Genomic DNA, 15,960 nt, shown 5'->3' on the forward strand with positions numbered 1-15,960 from the left:
GAATTATTCAATATGGGATTAAACAAGCAGGCCCGCAACCAAACGTCGCAAAAGCCACAGTTCCTCTCACAGAAAGAAAAAGCTAAAGCAGCTGGGTGTTCCATAGTCAGCAGGGTTCGAACCTGCGCGGGGAGATCCCAATGGATTTCAAGTCCATCGCCTTAACCTCTCGGCCACGACTACGCATGGTGGCAGCCTGTTGACTTTTTCTGCTGAATTTGGGCAACATTGAACGCAGCACAGTTGGGGCATAAATGAACTGAGGTTGTAAAAAGCGGCACAAGCATTGCTCGCAGTTAACAGGAACACGCTGCCGTGACCCGGATTCAAACCAGGGTTGCTGCGGCCACAACGCAGAGTACTGACCACTATACGATCACGGCACCCCGCTCGCTCACCGATAAGCTCTGCAGCTACCTGGACACTAAGGGACACTGGTTTGTTTGCAAGATTCAGAAGAGGACAGCGTTTCCGTTAGGGGGCAATGAGCAAAATAAGCAAGTGGACTTTGTGGAAACACCAACCGATGTAGTCGGCAGGGTTCGAACCTGCGCGGGGAGACGCCAATGAATTTCGAGTCCATCGCCTTAACCTCTTGGCCACGACTACACCTGGCCTTGACTCGTCTGCTCTGTTGGCCGGATGTCGGCAACACTAGATACAGCAGAGGTTGGGGTGAGAAATCCAGCCATGGCCTGAGGTGACGAAAACTCAGCCCAGCGTGGCTTTCCGTTAACAGGTACGCGCTACTGTGACCGGGATTCAAATTGGGATTTCTCTGGCCACAACACAGAGTACGGATCACTGTAAGGTCGCGGCAAAGCACTGTCGCTCACCCACAGCTGCCTGGTATCTAAGTGACAGGGGCTTGTTTGTGAGATGCAGAGGAGGATTGCAATTACGCATAGGAGGCTTGAAAGAAAAGAGAACAACAACATAAGTGGACGTGCAAAACAACGCAGTCGGCAGGATTCCAACCTGCACGGGGAAACCCCAATGGATTTCTAGTCCATCGCCTTAACCACTCGGCCACGACTACAGACGTCTGCTTTCTCTCTCCTGCTGAGGTGGCAACCAAGCACAGGGTCAACAGGGGTAGAGGAAGGTGCACTAGCTCTTGTACAACTTTTCCGTACAATCTCTGGGAAGCAGGGACAGCATAGCTCTCTTATCTAACACACTCAGCTAACTTCATGGGCACTCTTTCCACACAAGCTGATGATCTGAATTTAGAGCAACATGCTCTCGCAGGCCACACCACAATGGACAGCCACCAAGTGATAAGAAAATAACAACGAGGTCTCTGACAAACAGACAGGCCTACGCCCGAACAGGGACTTGAACCCTGGACCTTCAGATTAAAAGTCTGATGCTCTACCGACTGAGCTATCCGGGCTCCTGTCTGCGGAAGCACCTGTTTGCTGAGTTGGCCCTCTGCAAGCCCCTTGGCCCCCGACAACACTTTCTCGTCACAGCACAGACCTGCGTCCTCTTAAAAAAAACAGATGCAGTCGTCCTCCAGGAAACGGCGTTTCAGAGCTGTGCCATGCCACTGCTGAGCTGCACCGTGAAAGACCTTGAAGTAGGGACAGCATAGCTCTCTAACACACTCAGCTAACTTCATGGGCACTCTTTCCACACAAGCTGATGATCTGAATTCAGAGCAAAAGCCACAGTTCCTCTCACAGAGAGAAAAAGCAAAAGCAGCTGGCTGTTCCGTAGTCGGCAGGGTTCGAACCTGCGCGGGGAGACCCCAATGGATTTCAAGTCCATCGCCTTAACCTCTCGGCCACGACTACGCATGGTGGCGACCCCTTGACTTTTTCTGCTGAATGTGGGCAACATTGAACGCAGCACAGTTGGGGCATAAATGGCCTGAGGTTGTAAAAAGCGGCACAAGCATTGCTCACAGTTAACATGAACACGCTGCCGTGACCCAGATTCGACCCGGGGTTGCTGCGTCCACAACGCAGAGTACTGACCACTATACGATCACGGCACACCACCCCCTCACCGATAAGCTCTGCAGCTGCCTGGACACTAAGGGACACTGGTTTGTTTGCGGGATTCAAACTGGGATTTCTCTGGCCACAACAGAGTACGGATCACTGTACAGTCGCGGCAAACCACTGTCGCTCACCCACAGCTGCCTGGTCTCTAAGTGACAGGGGCTTGTTTGTGAGTTGCAGAGGAGGATTGCAATTACGTATAGGAGGCTTGAAAGAAAAGAGAACAACAACATAAGTGGACGTGCAAAACAACGTAGTCGGCAGGATTCGAACCTGCGCGGGGAAACCCCAATGGATTTCTAGTCCATCGCCTTAACCACTCGTCCACGACTACAGACATCTGCTTTCTGTCTCCTACTGAGGTGGCAGCCAAGCACAGGGTCAACAGGGGTAGAGGTGCACTAGCTCTTGTACAACTTTTCCGTACAATCTCTGAGAAGCAGGGACAGCATAGCTCTCTAATCTAACACACTCAGCTAACTTCATGGGCACTCTTTCCACACAAGCTGATGATCTGAATTCAGAGCAAAAGCCACAGTTCCTCTCACAGAGAGAAAAAGCAAAAGCAGCTGGCTATTCCGTAGTCGGCAGGGTTCAAACCTGAGCGGGGAGACCCCAATGGATTTCAAGTCCATCGCCTTAACCTCTCGGCCACGACTACGCATGGTGCCAGCCCGTTGACTTTTTCTGCTGAATTTGGGCAACAGTGAACGCAGCACAGTTGGGGCATAAATGGCCTGAGGTTGTAAAAAGCGGCACAAGCATTGCTCGCAGGGGCTTGTTTGTGAGTTGCAGAGGAGGATTGCAATTACGTATAGGAGGCTTGAAAGAAAAGAGAACAACAACATAAGTGGACGTGCAAAACAACGTAGTCGGCAGGATTCGAACCTGCGCGGGGAAACCCCAATGGATTTCTAGTCCATCGCCTTAACCACTCGTCCACGACTACAGACATCTGCTTTCTCTCTCCTACTGAGGTGGCAGCCAAGCACAGGGTCAACAAGGGGTAGAGGAAGGTGCACTAGCTCTTGTACAACTTTTCCGTACAATCTCTGGGAAGCAGGGACAGCATAGCTCTCTAATCTAACACACTCAGCTAACTTCATGGGCACTCTTTCCACACAATCTGATGATCTGAATTCAGAGCAAAAGCCACAGTTCCTCTCACAGAGAGAAAAAGCAAAAGCAGCTGGCTATTCCGTAGTCGGCAGGGTTCGAACCTGCGCGGGGAGACCCCAATGGATTTCAAGTCCATCGCCTTAACCTCTCGGCCACGACTACGCATGGTGGTAGCCCGTTGACTTTTTCTGCTGAATTTGGGCAACATTGAACGCAGCACAGTTGGGGCATAAATGGCCTGAGGTTGTAAAAAGCGGCACAAGCATTGCTCGCAGTTAACAGGAATACGCTGCCGTGACCCAGATTCGAACCGGGGTTGCTGCGGCCACTACGCAGAGTTCTGACCACTATACGATCACGGCACACCGCTAGCTCACCGAAAAACTCTGCAGCTACCTGGACACTAAGGGACACTGGTTTGTGACCGGGATTCAAACTGGGATTTCTCTGGCCACAACACAGAGTACGGATCACTGTACGGTCGCGGCAAACCACTGTCACTCACCCACAGCTGCCTGGTCACTAAGTGACAGGGGCTTGTTTGTGAGATGCAGAGGAGGATTGCAATTACGCATAGGAGGCTTGAAAGAAAAGAGAACAACAACATAAGTGGACGTGCAAAACAACGCAGTCGGCAGCATTCCAACCTGCACGGGGAAACCCCAATGGATTTCTAGTCCATCGCCTTAACCACTCGGCCACGACTACAGACGTCTGCTTTCTCTCTCCTGCTGAGGTGGCAACCAAGCACAGGGTCAACAGGGGTAGAGGAAGGTGCACTAGCTCTTGTACAACTTTTCCGTACAATCTCTGGGAAGCAGGGACAGCATAGCTCTCTTATCTAACACACTCAGCTAACTTCATGGGCACTCTTTCCACACAAGCTGATGATCTGAATTCAGAGCAAAAGCCACAGTTCCTCTCACAGAGAGAAAAAGCAAAATCAGCTGGCTATTCCGTAGTCGGCAGGGTTCGAACCTGCGCGGGGAGACCCCAATGGATTTCGAGTCCATCGCCTTAAGCTCTCGGCGACGACTACGCATGGTGGCAGCCTGTTGACTTTTCCCTGCTGAATTTGGGCAACAGTGAACGCAGCACAGTTGGGGCATAAATGGCCTGAGGTTGTAAAAAGCGGCACAAGCATTGCTCGCAGTTAACAGGAACACGCTGCCGTGACCCGGATTCGAACAGGGGTTGCTGCGGCCACAACGCAGAGTACTGACCACTATACTATCACGGCACACCGCTCGCTCACTGATAAGCTCTGCAGCTACCTGGACACTAAGGGACACTGGTTTGTTTGCGAGATTCAGAGGAGGACGGCATTTCCGTTAGGGGGCAATGAGCAAAATAAGCAAGTGGACTTTGTGGAAATACCAACCGACGTAGTCGGCAGGGTTTGAACCTGCACGGGGAGACCCCAATGGATTTCGAGTCCATCGCCTTAACCTCTCGGCCACGACTACACCTGGCCTTGATTTGTCTGCTCTGTTGGCCGGATGTGGGCAACACTAGATACAGCAGAGGTTGGGGTGAGAAATCCAGCCATGGCCTGAGGTGACGAAAACTCAGCCCAGCATGGATTTCCGTTAATAAGTACGTGCTGCTGTGACCGGGATTCAAACTGGGATTTCTCTGGCCACAACAGAGTACGGATCACTGTACAGTCGCGGCAAACCACTGTCGCTCACCCACAGCTGCCTGGTCTCTAAGTGACAGGGGCTTGTTTGTGAGTTGCAGAGGAGGATTGCAATTACTTATAGGAGGCTTGAAAGAAAAGAGAACAACAACATAAGTGGACTTGCAAAACAACGTAGTCGGCAGGATTCGAACCTGCGCGGGGAAACCCCAATGGATTTCTAGTCCATCGCCTTAACCACTCGGCCACGACTACAGAGGTCTGCTTTCTCTCTCCTACTGAGGTGGCAACCAAGCACAGGGTCAACAGGGGTAGAGGAAGGTGCACTAGCTCTTGTACAACTTTTCCGTACAATCTCTGAGAAGCAGGGACAGCATAGCTCTCTAATCTAACACACTCAGCTAACTTCATGGGCACTCTTTCCACACAAGCTGATGATCTGAATTCAGAGCAAAAGCCACAGTTCCTCTCACAGAGAGAAAAAGCAAAAGCAGCTGGCTATTCCGTAGTCGGCAGGGTTCGAACCTGCGCGGGGAGACCCCAATGGATTTCAAGTCCATCGCCTTAACCTCTCGGCCACAACTACGCATGGTGGTAGCCCATTGACTTTTTCTGCTGAATTTGGGCAACATTGAACGCAGCACAGTTGGGGCATAAATGGCCTGAGGTTGTAAAAAGCGGCACAAGCATTGCTCGCAGTTAACAGGAATACGCTGCCGTGACCCAGATTCGAACCGGGGTTGCTGCGGCCACTACGCAGAGTTCTGACCACTATACGATCACGGCACACCGCTTGCTCACCGATAAACTCTGCAGCTACCTGGACACTAAGGGACACTGGTTTGTGACCGGGAATCAAACTGGGATTTCTCTGGCCACAACACAGAGTACAGATCACTGTACGGTCGCGGCAAACCACTGTCACTCACCCACAGCTGCCTGGTCACTAAGTGACAGGGGCTTGTTTGTGAGATGCAGAGGAGGATTGCAATTATGGTGGCAACCAAGCACAGGGTCAACAGGGGTAGAGGAAGGTGCACTAGCTATTGTGCAACTTTTCCGTACAATCTCTGGGAAGTAGGGACAGCATAGCTCTCTAACACACTCAGCTAACTTCATGGGCACTCTTTCCACACAAGCTGATGATCTGAATTTAGAGCAACATGCTCTCGCAGGCCACACCACAATAGACAGCCACCAAGTGATATGAAAAGAACAACGAGGTCTCTGACAAACTGACAGGCATAAATGGCCTGAGGTTGTAAAAAGCGGCACAAGCATTGCTTGAAAGCATTAGTTGAAAGCCACGGGGTACTTGAAGTCAAGATCTCCATTACCAAAGCTTAGCGGAACCATGTAGGTTTGTAACGTGACAGTGAGATTCAAGAAAGATTGGATCAATCTTATTTGAAGTGTGCAGCAAGTCTGAGAATTCGAAACTAACTATTGTCCTCAGATCATCACGCCTAAGTTTGAGAAAACCAGTCCGAACTGTTTCACACAACTTAAATATAACCCAACATAGACAACCCAGATGGGACTTGAACCCACAATCCCCAGCTTCGAAGGCTGATGCCTTATCCATTAGGCCACTGGGTCAACACTAATCTTTGTCATATCTGATGTATGGCTCAGGAAGTTCTTGTAACTCAGAAAAACAGTACTTTAGGATCCCTATGCCATATTGCATTCAGACGATCTGATGTGTACACCTAATGACAAAACAGCTTCTCTGAGGAGTTTTCCATTGTCATGTCTTTTTGACCTAAGGGTATGAACCTAGCTTTTTAAAGGTAACACTGGATTGTCTTGCACAGTCAACTTAAAAGGAACTGCATCAAAGACAACCCAGTTGGTACTTTAAACCCACAATCCCCAGCTTTGAAGGCTGGTGCCTAATCCATTAGGCCACTGGACTGTTTTATACTTACTGTGAACTGTAATATGCCTCCAGAGAGTTGCTGACACACGTAACAAAAACAACATGAACAAAGAGTAGAGTGGATCGGTCTCACAGAATTTTTTGTGGCACTGCATACTGCTTCTACAGGGTTCGTTGGTCTAGGGGTATTTTTCTCGCTTAGGGTGCGAGAGGTCCCAGGTTCAAATCCTGGATGAGCCCTATGACTGTCATAGAGAAAGCAGCGGTGCTGTGCTATCCAAGGTGTTCCTATGTTAATTGTAGCAGCTTTTGCTGTGACTTTAGTGAATGAACATTTAGTGGACTTCTGATCTAAATCAGTCTAACATGTACAATTATACAGACAAAAAAAGGAGCGGCAATGATTCGGTTGTTAGATTTGTTTATGGATCTTGAACAACCCACCAGCTTTATGTGTAAGCACCATTTTTGTCTTTGTACACAGTCTCTTCTCTGTAGGCACCATGCAGGATTCAAAATGGCCTTTTGCGTTAGGTATCTCGTTACCCTTTTAGTTATAACAGGCAATATGCATGGCAATGCAGGAAGTTAATGACATGCAAACACATCTCAAGAAGGTTTTCACAGCTACCATGTTTCATCCACCAAACATTGCTCCCAAATTGAAGTGAGACCTTCAAAGACAACCCAGATGGGTCTTGAACCAACAATCCCAAGCCCCGGAGGCTGATGCCCTATCCCTTAGGCCACTGGGTCATTTCGGCAATCATTTGTCTTGGATTTTTTGTATGCCTTCAACAAGATGCCAACGAAAAGGAGCCGGGAAACACTTTATTTTGATGGTCCCCCTTTAGATAGTCTGCTGACCGTAAGTTACTTTTCAAGTTCTTATCTGTTTACTTTCATCTGGATAGTATCTGTAGATAGTCTTTAAATGTTCTTAGGCAATCAATACAATGTCAACAGCATGTAAACATTTATTAAACTTTCGGTAAGATAAGTGTTACCAATTTAGGTTCTAGATGTTCAACAGTGTATCAGTAGATATGCAACAAATCCTCAACATTTAATAAACTTGGTAAGTTACGTGTTACCAAATTAGGTTGTAGATGTTCAACAGTGTTTCAGTAGATTTGCAACAAATCTTCAACAGATGTTCAACAATGTATTAGTAGATATGCAACAAATCCTCAACAAGTTTTCAGAACATTGACCACCAAGATGTTTGTTGTTATTGTCTGCATGTAGTTGTTATCCAGTTTATGAATAGACTTTCAGTAAACATTCAGATGCCTATAAGTAGCAACGCAACATATTTTAACATGAACTTTAATCAAATATAAAATTAGGGTTAGGTACAATCTAAGAGTGTTCAATTAACTATTTGTTGCATTTAACCTAACCTTCAGTAGACAGTTATTTTACTTTAAAGGGCACATAGTTTACCTCTTTTTTAAGATTTAATATTAATATTATGGTTCTTCTGAGTGTGCCAGTTTAGGTTCAGTTTAAAACACAATTCAGATTTTTTTATTATAATGTGTTAAAAGGTGTCATGTTGAGGGCGTGTCCACAGTTCGCTGATTTATGGGTGTGTTGCTTTACAGGTAAATTAGTTTCGGCTTCCCGCCAACGTAACAAGGGGCGGGGCCATGAGCTCACCCGCTCTACGTTTGCAACAGAGTCTGACAGGCAGACAGAGAAGGAGCAGGAGTGAGAGGTTCAGTAATCAGTCGTACATGTACGACTCGGACACAGACCAAGCAGAGAGTACAAAATCATATGTGTCTTTGTACAGTTTTACAGCCAACTGTGTGCTAGTTTCAAGTGCCGAGCTTGTACACAGAAACTAATAACCACGCACACTGAATGAACTTTTACTGAGGCACCGGATGCGCCGCTCTAAGCCGCGACGCAGCATACCAGACACTCTCTGTGGCAGGGCAGAAACATGAAGTGTTCCGAATTATCGCGCCACGCATTTTTTAATTCTAAACATAGGTTTCTATTAGGGTACACACAACCGCAATTCAAGTCTGCAGCGGCCCGAGGCGCCCAGCCGTCGACTTGAGTGTACCCTGATAGAAACCGATGTTTAGAATTCTAAAACGCATGCTAGTTAAGATCACAGGGAGCTTCTGGGATCGCGAGAAATGCAAACGGCTGAAGTATAAGGTAGACTCAATGAGAAGTACACGTTTGCAAACCTACCTAAAGATACAACCAATAATTCCGATTAGAGCGATAATGTGAAGAATATTGATCTTGTGTTGAGCCCAATGAGCCTTGCATCTAAAAATAGAGCTAGCGTGTTCCTTTAGTGATATCGCTTCGACTCACGCTGAAAATGGTGCACGTGAATCAACAAACTGAGGATACGATGACGCGCCTGTCAATCAATATTGGTGGGCGGGGGGACCGCACTCCTACGTAAAGTTGCGATCGGTCTGAAAACCGCTCCAATTGGTCCACCGTTTTTATGTTGTTAAATTGAAAAAAAAAGCACTGGGTGTGCTTATATCACCCAATATGATGGTCTATACACCATACATGTACATATGACTGTCCAAACAGCTTGAAAAGTAGATTTTTTACCATAGGTGCCCTTTAAGGTACATTTATCAGCTCATCTGTTGTCACACTGGGCCCATCAAAATGAAGTGAAAACCTAAGAAATGCTGTTGAATGACTGTAAGGAGCCAACATCACAGACAGCATGGCTACTAGCAGGGGTGTTGCTAGACATAAAGCTCTACTCTTTGTAATATACTCTTTGTACTCTTTGTAATATACATTTGTATATTATATTTATCATAAATAAAAGTATTCTTATTATTATACAATTATTCTTCAAAATAATCTTGAATGTAACTGGAAAACAATGTTAAGGCAACTGGAGTGATGCTAAGATCATTTAAGAAATTACTTTTGCATAAATATTACTTTCATTTGAATGAAATTCTATAGACAATTCAAGAAAATACATAAAAAAGATGTGCTATAGGATTATCTGTTGTAGACTTGACACATGGCATATCTTTATAATTGATGTAAATCATTTACTGGGGCACTGGAGATTTTCACTGGGGCACGTGCCCCAGTGAATTGGGCCTAGCGACTCCCCTGGCTACTAGTCTGTAAATGTTCAGCAGATAGTCAACAGACAGGTAGTAGTGACACTGATGCAAGTATTTGAAGACAAAAACACAACAGCACCACACGTACAAGAACATACAAATAAATACCAGAGTCATTAGTTCATCCAACTGCTTTTAATTTATTGCTGTCAAAACAAAAATAAAATAAAAAAATTAACAGCCCAGGTAATTAAGCTGAAGAAAACATTCGGTTCAGGACAATTAAGAACAATTGTTGTTACATCCACATCGGAATGAACCACCAACTCATACAGCATATGTTTTTATGCAACAGATGCCCTTACAGCTGCAACCCATCACTGGGAAACATCCATACACAATCATTCACACACATGAACTAAGGACAATTTAGCCAACCCAATTCACCTCTACCACGTGTTTTGGAATTGTGGGGGGAATCAGAGCATCCTGAAGAAACCAACGCGAACACCGGGAGAACATGCAAACTCCACACAGAAATAGCAACTGACACAGCCGAGGCTCGAACCAGTGACCTTCTTCCTGTGAGGCGAACGTGCTACCCACTGCACCACCATGCAGCCGCTATATACATTTTTTTTTTTCTAAAATTCATAATTTTTTCAGGCTCAGTTCAGTAATTTAACTATTTTGTGGCAAAGAATTGTTTTTTTCATTGTCTTTAACATAGTCGGCTGAAAAATAACTAATTTTAGAAATTCAATTTAGATGACGAGGTGACATGGTGGCGCAGTGGGTAACATGTTCGCCCCACAGCAAGAAGGTTGATGGTTTGAGCCTCGGCTGGGTCAGGTGGCATTTCTGTGGCATACCATGTTGGTGTGGGCTTCCTTCCAGTGCTCCAGTTTACCCCACAAGTCCAAAGACATGTGGTACAGGTGAATTGAGTAAGCTCAAATTGTCCGTAGTGAATATGTGTGAGAATGAGTGTGTATGGATGTTTCCCAGTAATGGGTTGCAGCTGAAAGGGCATCTGCCATGTAAAACATATGCTGAATAAGTTGGTGGTTCATTCCGCTGTGGTGACCCAGGATTAAAAAGGGAAAGAAATGTAATGAATTTAGACGGCATTTAAAGGTTTTTGCATCTGATCTCAATATAATATATATTTTTGGCATTATAAGCTGAGCTTATTGTGCTCTACTTTTTTGCTTCTACATTTTAACAGTAAACAGAAACATTATTGAACAAAGAAACATACAATAAACATGGCCTTAACAATAAGCGACAGAGCAAATATCCTCTAATCACTTATTCAGACAAAAAGGCAAAAGTGAACCCTTCCATTTTCATTGATAAGACTTTTATGTGAACATCTCCAACAATGAGCTCTCTACACTTTTGAGCGAACTCTGTTCATTTTCCTGGTGTGAAGCTGATGCTGTTAAATTGCTCCCTGTTAGCAAAGTACAGCTCTGTAATTGAAGCGAGCTGGGCCACTGCATTTCGAGAGACACCTTCTCTCTGGAATGCTCTGGTCATGGTTGCTCCACGTCTTGTCAGCTTCAAAAGCCTTTTGTAGCGATGTATGACATCACGAACATTATTAGCTGACAAACTATTTAAAACAACTAATACCTTCATGACCAAATAATCACAATGCAACCACCTATCCTAAGCCTAATGAGCACATAAAATTATAGAAAGAAGTATCATTAACACTGGCACATCTGTGTGTGTGTAAGAGCGTGAAAAAGGTACATTTGAGACAGAGAGATAGAATGTAGGTGTGTGTGTGAGAGCATGTACAAGAGTGAGTGTGTGAGAGTGTGTACAAGTGTGTGTGTATGCAACAAGTGTGTGTACAATATGTGTGTGAGTGAGAGTGTACAAGTGTGTGTGTGTATGCAACAAGTTTGTGTACAATATGTGTGTGAGTGAGAGCATGTACATGTTTATCTAAGAGGGAGAGCATGTATAAGACTGTGTGTGAGAGAGATCACATGCTTGTGTGTGTGTGTGTGTGTGCGTGTGTGTGCGTGTGTGTGTGTGTGTGTGAGAGAGCATGTACGTGTGTGTCTATGAGAGAAAGAATGTCTGTGTGTATGAGAGAGCATGTACAAGAGTGAGTATGTGAGAGATTGTGTGGTCAAGTGTGTGTGTGTTTGTACAATATGTGTGTGAGAGCATGTATATGTGTGTAAGAGAGAGAGCATGTGTAAGACTGTGTGTGTGTGTGTGAGAGAGAGAGAGAGAGAGAGAGAGAGAGAGAGAGAGAGAGAGAGAGAGAGAGAGAAAGAGAGACATGTGTACTTTTGTGTGTGTGAGTGTATAAGAGTGAGCATGAACTGTATGTGTGTGTGAGAGAGAAAGAGCATGTTTGTCTGAGAGAGAGAGAGAGAGAGAGAGAGAGAGAGAGAGAGAGAGAGAGAGAGAGAGATAAAACATACTTTTATTCCAAAAAAAAAGTTAACACTTTTTCAACATCCTCAAACTTTAAACAGTATTCAAAACATTAAAAAGACAAAACCAACTCTCCATCACTCTCCACAATACACAGAACACTTTCAACAGACCATTTATCCACAAAAGATTTTAAATTATTTGTTAATTTATAAAATGCATCCTCAATTTTTAGTCGAGCTTCTAACATTCCCAAAAAAAAAACTTTCAAAACATCTTTTGATCCATTTTTCTGAATTTTGTTTTTCCTTGAAATCCATATAGACAGTTTAGCCACTCCTAAACAAAGTTCAACAAAACATGTTTTTGTTTTTTCTTGACAGAATATTTCAGACCAAAAATGAACAAAGGAAATGAAAAACATTCTCCCCACTTCATAACCCAAAGTTCCAAAAGATCAAATAACACTTTCAATCTATTACATCCACAGAACAAATACATCAATGTTTCTGTCTGATTACAAAAAAAGCATTCTATTTCTTGATTGGGATTAAAATGTGAAACATGTTTATTAGTCGCTACAGCCCCGTGAATTATTCTCCACTGAAGATCCCCCGTCCGTTTATCTATTGGTATTTTATACAAAGATCTCCATCTTCCTTTTACAGAAATTTCCTGACTAAATAGACCATACCATTTTGATTCCTTCATCCCCTTAAGATATTTACTATGAATTACTTTCACTGATATCATGTATGCTTCTTGTCCAACTCTTCAAAAGAAATAAAAGACACATCCACATGTGACAGAAAATGATTTTCTAAAAAAATCCAATCTTTCACAGTCTCCGAAATATCTAAAACCGTAAAAACATATTCACATCCATCTTCCCACTGATTAATCAGATCATTATCCTTAATAAAATCCCTTATTGAGTTTGGCAGGGATTCATACACTTATACAACAATTCTTTTCATTAGTCTTTCTGATCTTATTTTCACCAATTGGCTCAGAACGGTAATAGAAGACTGCATAGCTTTTAGTAAATGGCCCAACTTTGTACAGCCTGCCTCTCTCAATGCCACACGAATACTATCAGAGTTTAAAGAATTTACACTCAAGAAATCATTATAAAAAAGTGGCTCCTCAAAGATCCACATTCCTGAAAAAAATGTAGGATCTCTTGACACTTTTAAAACTTGCCACGCCTGCAATACTGAATCATAAAAGGATGTTAGATCTGAAATATGTACCTTTTCAGGGTTCAGCAAAAAAAGTTGTTTATCATACCCCAACTTCCCTGCCTTCTGTAAGAGCAATTTCACAGTTTCATGCCATCTCAAACTATTTCCATATAAAAATCTTTGTGCAGTTTTTAATCTAAAAGCTGCTATTCTAGAAGTTAAGTCAACAAGACCTTGACCTCCCTCACAGAGAGGAATATAGAGTACAGCAGCTCTAATCCAATGATACCCTGACCAAAAAAAATCCAAAATTTCTTTCTGCACCTTTTCAATCAAATACTTAGGTGGATTTAAAACCATAACTTTATGCCAAAGCATAGAAGCAACCAAATTGTTTGCTACTAAAACCCGTTCACGATATGACATCTGAGGGATCAACCATTTCCATTTAGCAAATTTCACAGATACCTTCTCCATTATCCCTTCCCAATTTTTTTCTTGAAATTGTTCTGTGCCTAGAAAACCCCCCAACATTTTAATTCCATTTTCCCCCACTTCAACCCACTTGGTAACTTTGGAATATTTTCTCTCTCTCTATTGACCTATTATTAACGCTTCAGTTTTATCCCAATTAACCTTTGATGAAGAGGCTTTTTCATACACATTTAAAGCTTTAACAGTTTCAAATACATCATTGTCATTTGTGATAAATATATTAATGTCATCAGCATAAGTAGAAACAACTAAAGGTGATTCATACAGAAGATGATAAACTAAAACCAGCCAAATGCTTTCTTAAATAACATAGAAGAGGTTCAATACATAAAGAGTAAAGTTGTCCCGAAATAGGACAGCCTTGTCTTATTCCCCTTCTTATTGTTATAGGCCGACTAATGCCCCTCCTATCTTAACCATACAAGAAGCATTATTATAAAGAAGACTCATTCATGTTGTAAACTTCTCTCCAAAACCGAAAGCCTTAAGAACGGAAAACAAAAATTCATGATCTATTCTATCAAAGGCTTTCTCCTGATCTAATGATAAAATTCCAACCCTCTGATTATAAACTTTACATACATCCATCACATCTCTCATTAAAAACAAGTTATCTGTTATAGTCCGATCTGGGATACAATAGGTTTGGTCCATGTGTACAATTAAACCTATAAAAGGTTTTAACCTATTAGACAAGGCTCTTGAAAGCACTTTATAATCTGTACATAACAGAGCAACAGGTCTCCAATTCTTTAGTTCGGTTAAATCTCCTTTTTTAGGCAACAATGTCAAAATAGCTTTTCTGCATGAGGAAGGTAGTGCATTTTCTTCATAAGAGCTCTTTAAAACCTCATACAATTCAGGTCCGATGTACTCCTGAAAATGTTTATAAAAGTCAATAGACAATGTATCTATTCCTGGGGCACGTCCAGAAACCAACTGATTAACAGCAAGAGTAAGTTCTTCATAACTCAATTCTGTATCCAGTTCAACTTGTTCTGTAGTAGTAAGTTGAGGGAGATCTTCTAAAAGTTCCAGAACGCACTGCTCATTGCATTTGTCTTTTTCATATAGCTTGGTATAAAAGTCAATGGCACAACTTCTCATCTTCTCACCATCTGTTGTTAAAGATCCATCTGGACATTTAAGACATGTCATATACTGATCTCTCGCTGACTTTTTCTCCAAATTAAAGAAGAAAGTACTTGAAGCATCCATATCTTTTAGTTGCATATATCGTGACCTCACAAGAGCTCCTTTCACTCTTTCCTGTAACAGGGAGCTTACTCCAGTCTTTTTGTGTGCAGCTCTTCATTATTGTGCCCAGTCTCTTCATCATTTAAAAACTTGTTTTCAATTCTTATTATTTCCACTTCAACCACTTCTATAGCTTGTTTTAACAAAACGGATGAAAAAGAGGTATATTGTTGGCAAAAAACTCTAATTTGAGCTTTCCCAATCTCCCACCACTGATTTAAAGATTTAAAAGCACTCTTTCTTTCTTTTTTTCTTTCTTTCCATTTATCCCAAACAATCTTAAAACTTTCACAAAATCTTTAGGTAACTTATTATTAAAATGCCACTGAGATCTATTAACTTCTTGCTTTAACAAAAGAGTCACAGTAATAAGATGATGATCCGTGAAGCCCACTGGTCCAATAGAGCTATCTATTAGTTTATGTTTAAGCCCCTGTGACACATAAAATTTGTCAAGCCTAGCTGCACTCACCTTCCCATTTACTACCTTCACCCATGTATACTGCTTATCTTTAGGAAATTTAATTCTCTATGCATCTTCTAGATCAAACTGAAACAATAATTTTTTAAGCTTTTGCTAGATTGTAAATGAGGCTCTTCACTAAGTCTATCATTATTAAAATCGACAGTGCAATTCCAATCTCCACCTAAAATCAAGTAGTCACAAACACGTTGCTCTAAACTTTCTTTGATACTTTAAAAAAATTCCACTCTTTCAGTCCCAATATTAGGTGAATAAACATTAATAAACAAATAACTTAAACCTTCTATTTCAGCTTTAAGCATTAAACCTCGACTATTAACAATTGTAAGACAATTCAAAATATTTACTTTTAAACTTTTAGCGAAAAGCACAGCCACACCTCCACTAACATTACTCCCATGACTTAAAAAT

General features: G+C 42.9%; 10 non-coding genes across 10 annotated transcripts; all 10 read right to left on the reverse strand.

Annotated features, from left to right (window-relative positions):
* Positions 1–527: 527 nt before the first annotated feature.
* trnas-cga (transfer RNA serine (anticodon CGA)) lies at positions 528–609 on the reverse strand. The gene has a single exon. It is a non-coding gene; the product is annotated as a tRNA-Ser (tRNA).
* A 714-nt stretch (positions 610–1,323) lies between these two features.
* Positions 1,324–1,396, reverse strand: trnak-uuu (transfer RNA lysine (anticodon UUU)). The gene has a single exon. It is a non-coding gene; the product is annotated as a tRNA-Lys (tRNA).
* A 321-nt stretch (positions 1,397–1,717) lies between these two features.
* Positions 1,718–1,799, reverse strand: trnas-uga (transfer RNA serine (anticodon UGA)). The gene has a single exon. It is a non-coding gene; the product is annotated as a tRNA-Ser (tRNA).
* A 1,409-nt stretch (positions 1,800–3,208) lies between these two features.
* trnas-uga (transfer RNA serine (anticodon UGA)) lies at positions 3,209–3,290 on the reverse strand. The gene has a single exon. It is a non-coding gene; the product is annotated as a tRNA-Ser (tRNA).
* Positions 3,291–4,085: 795 nt separating this feature from the next.
* On the reverse strand, positions 4,086–4,167 carry trnas-cga (transfer RNA serine (anticodon CGA)). Its single transcript has one exon. It is a non-coding gene; the product is annotated as a tRNA-Ser (tRNA).
* Positions 4,168–4,296: 129 nt separating this feature from the next.
* Positions 4,297–4,368, reverse strand: trnah-gug (transfer RNA histidin (anticodon GUG)). Its single transcript has one exon. It is a non-coding gene; the product is annotated as a tRNA-His (tRNA).
* Positions 4,369–4,512: 144 nt separating this feature from the next.
* Positions 4,513–4,594, reverse strand: trnas-cga (transfer RNA serine (anticodon CGA)). Its single transcript has one exon. It is a non-coding gene; the product is annotated as a tRNA-Ser (tRNA).
* A 346-nt stretch (positions 4,595–4,940) lies between these two features.
* On the reverse strand, positions 4,941–5,022 carry trnas-aga (transfer RNA serine (anticodon AGA)). Its single transcript has one exon. It is a non-coding gene; the product is annotated as a tRNA-Ser (tRNA).
* A 249-nt stretch (positions 5,023–5,271) lies between these two features.
* Positions 5,272–5,353, reverse strand: trnas-uga (transfer RNA serine (anticodon UGA)). Its single transcript has one exon. It is a non-coding gene; the product is annotated as a tRNA-Ser (tRNA).
* Positions 5,354–6,293: 940 nt separating this feature from the next.
* On the reverse strand, positions 6,294–6,366 carry trnar-ucg (transfer RNA arginine (anticodon UCG)). The gene has a single exon. It is a non-coding gene; the product is annotated as a tRNA-Arg (tRNA).
* Positions 6,367–15,960: the final 9,594 nt, after the last annotated feature.

Source organism: Danio aesculapii, unplaced genomic scaffold (assembly GCF_903798145.1).
Source record: "Danio aesculapii unplaced genomic scaffold, fDanAes4.1, whole genome shotgun sequence".
In the NCBI taxonomy this organism is placed as follows: Eukaryota; Metazoa; Chordata; class Actinopteri; order Cypriniformes; family Danionidae; genus Danio; species Danio aesculapii.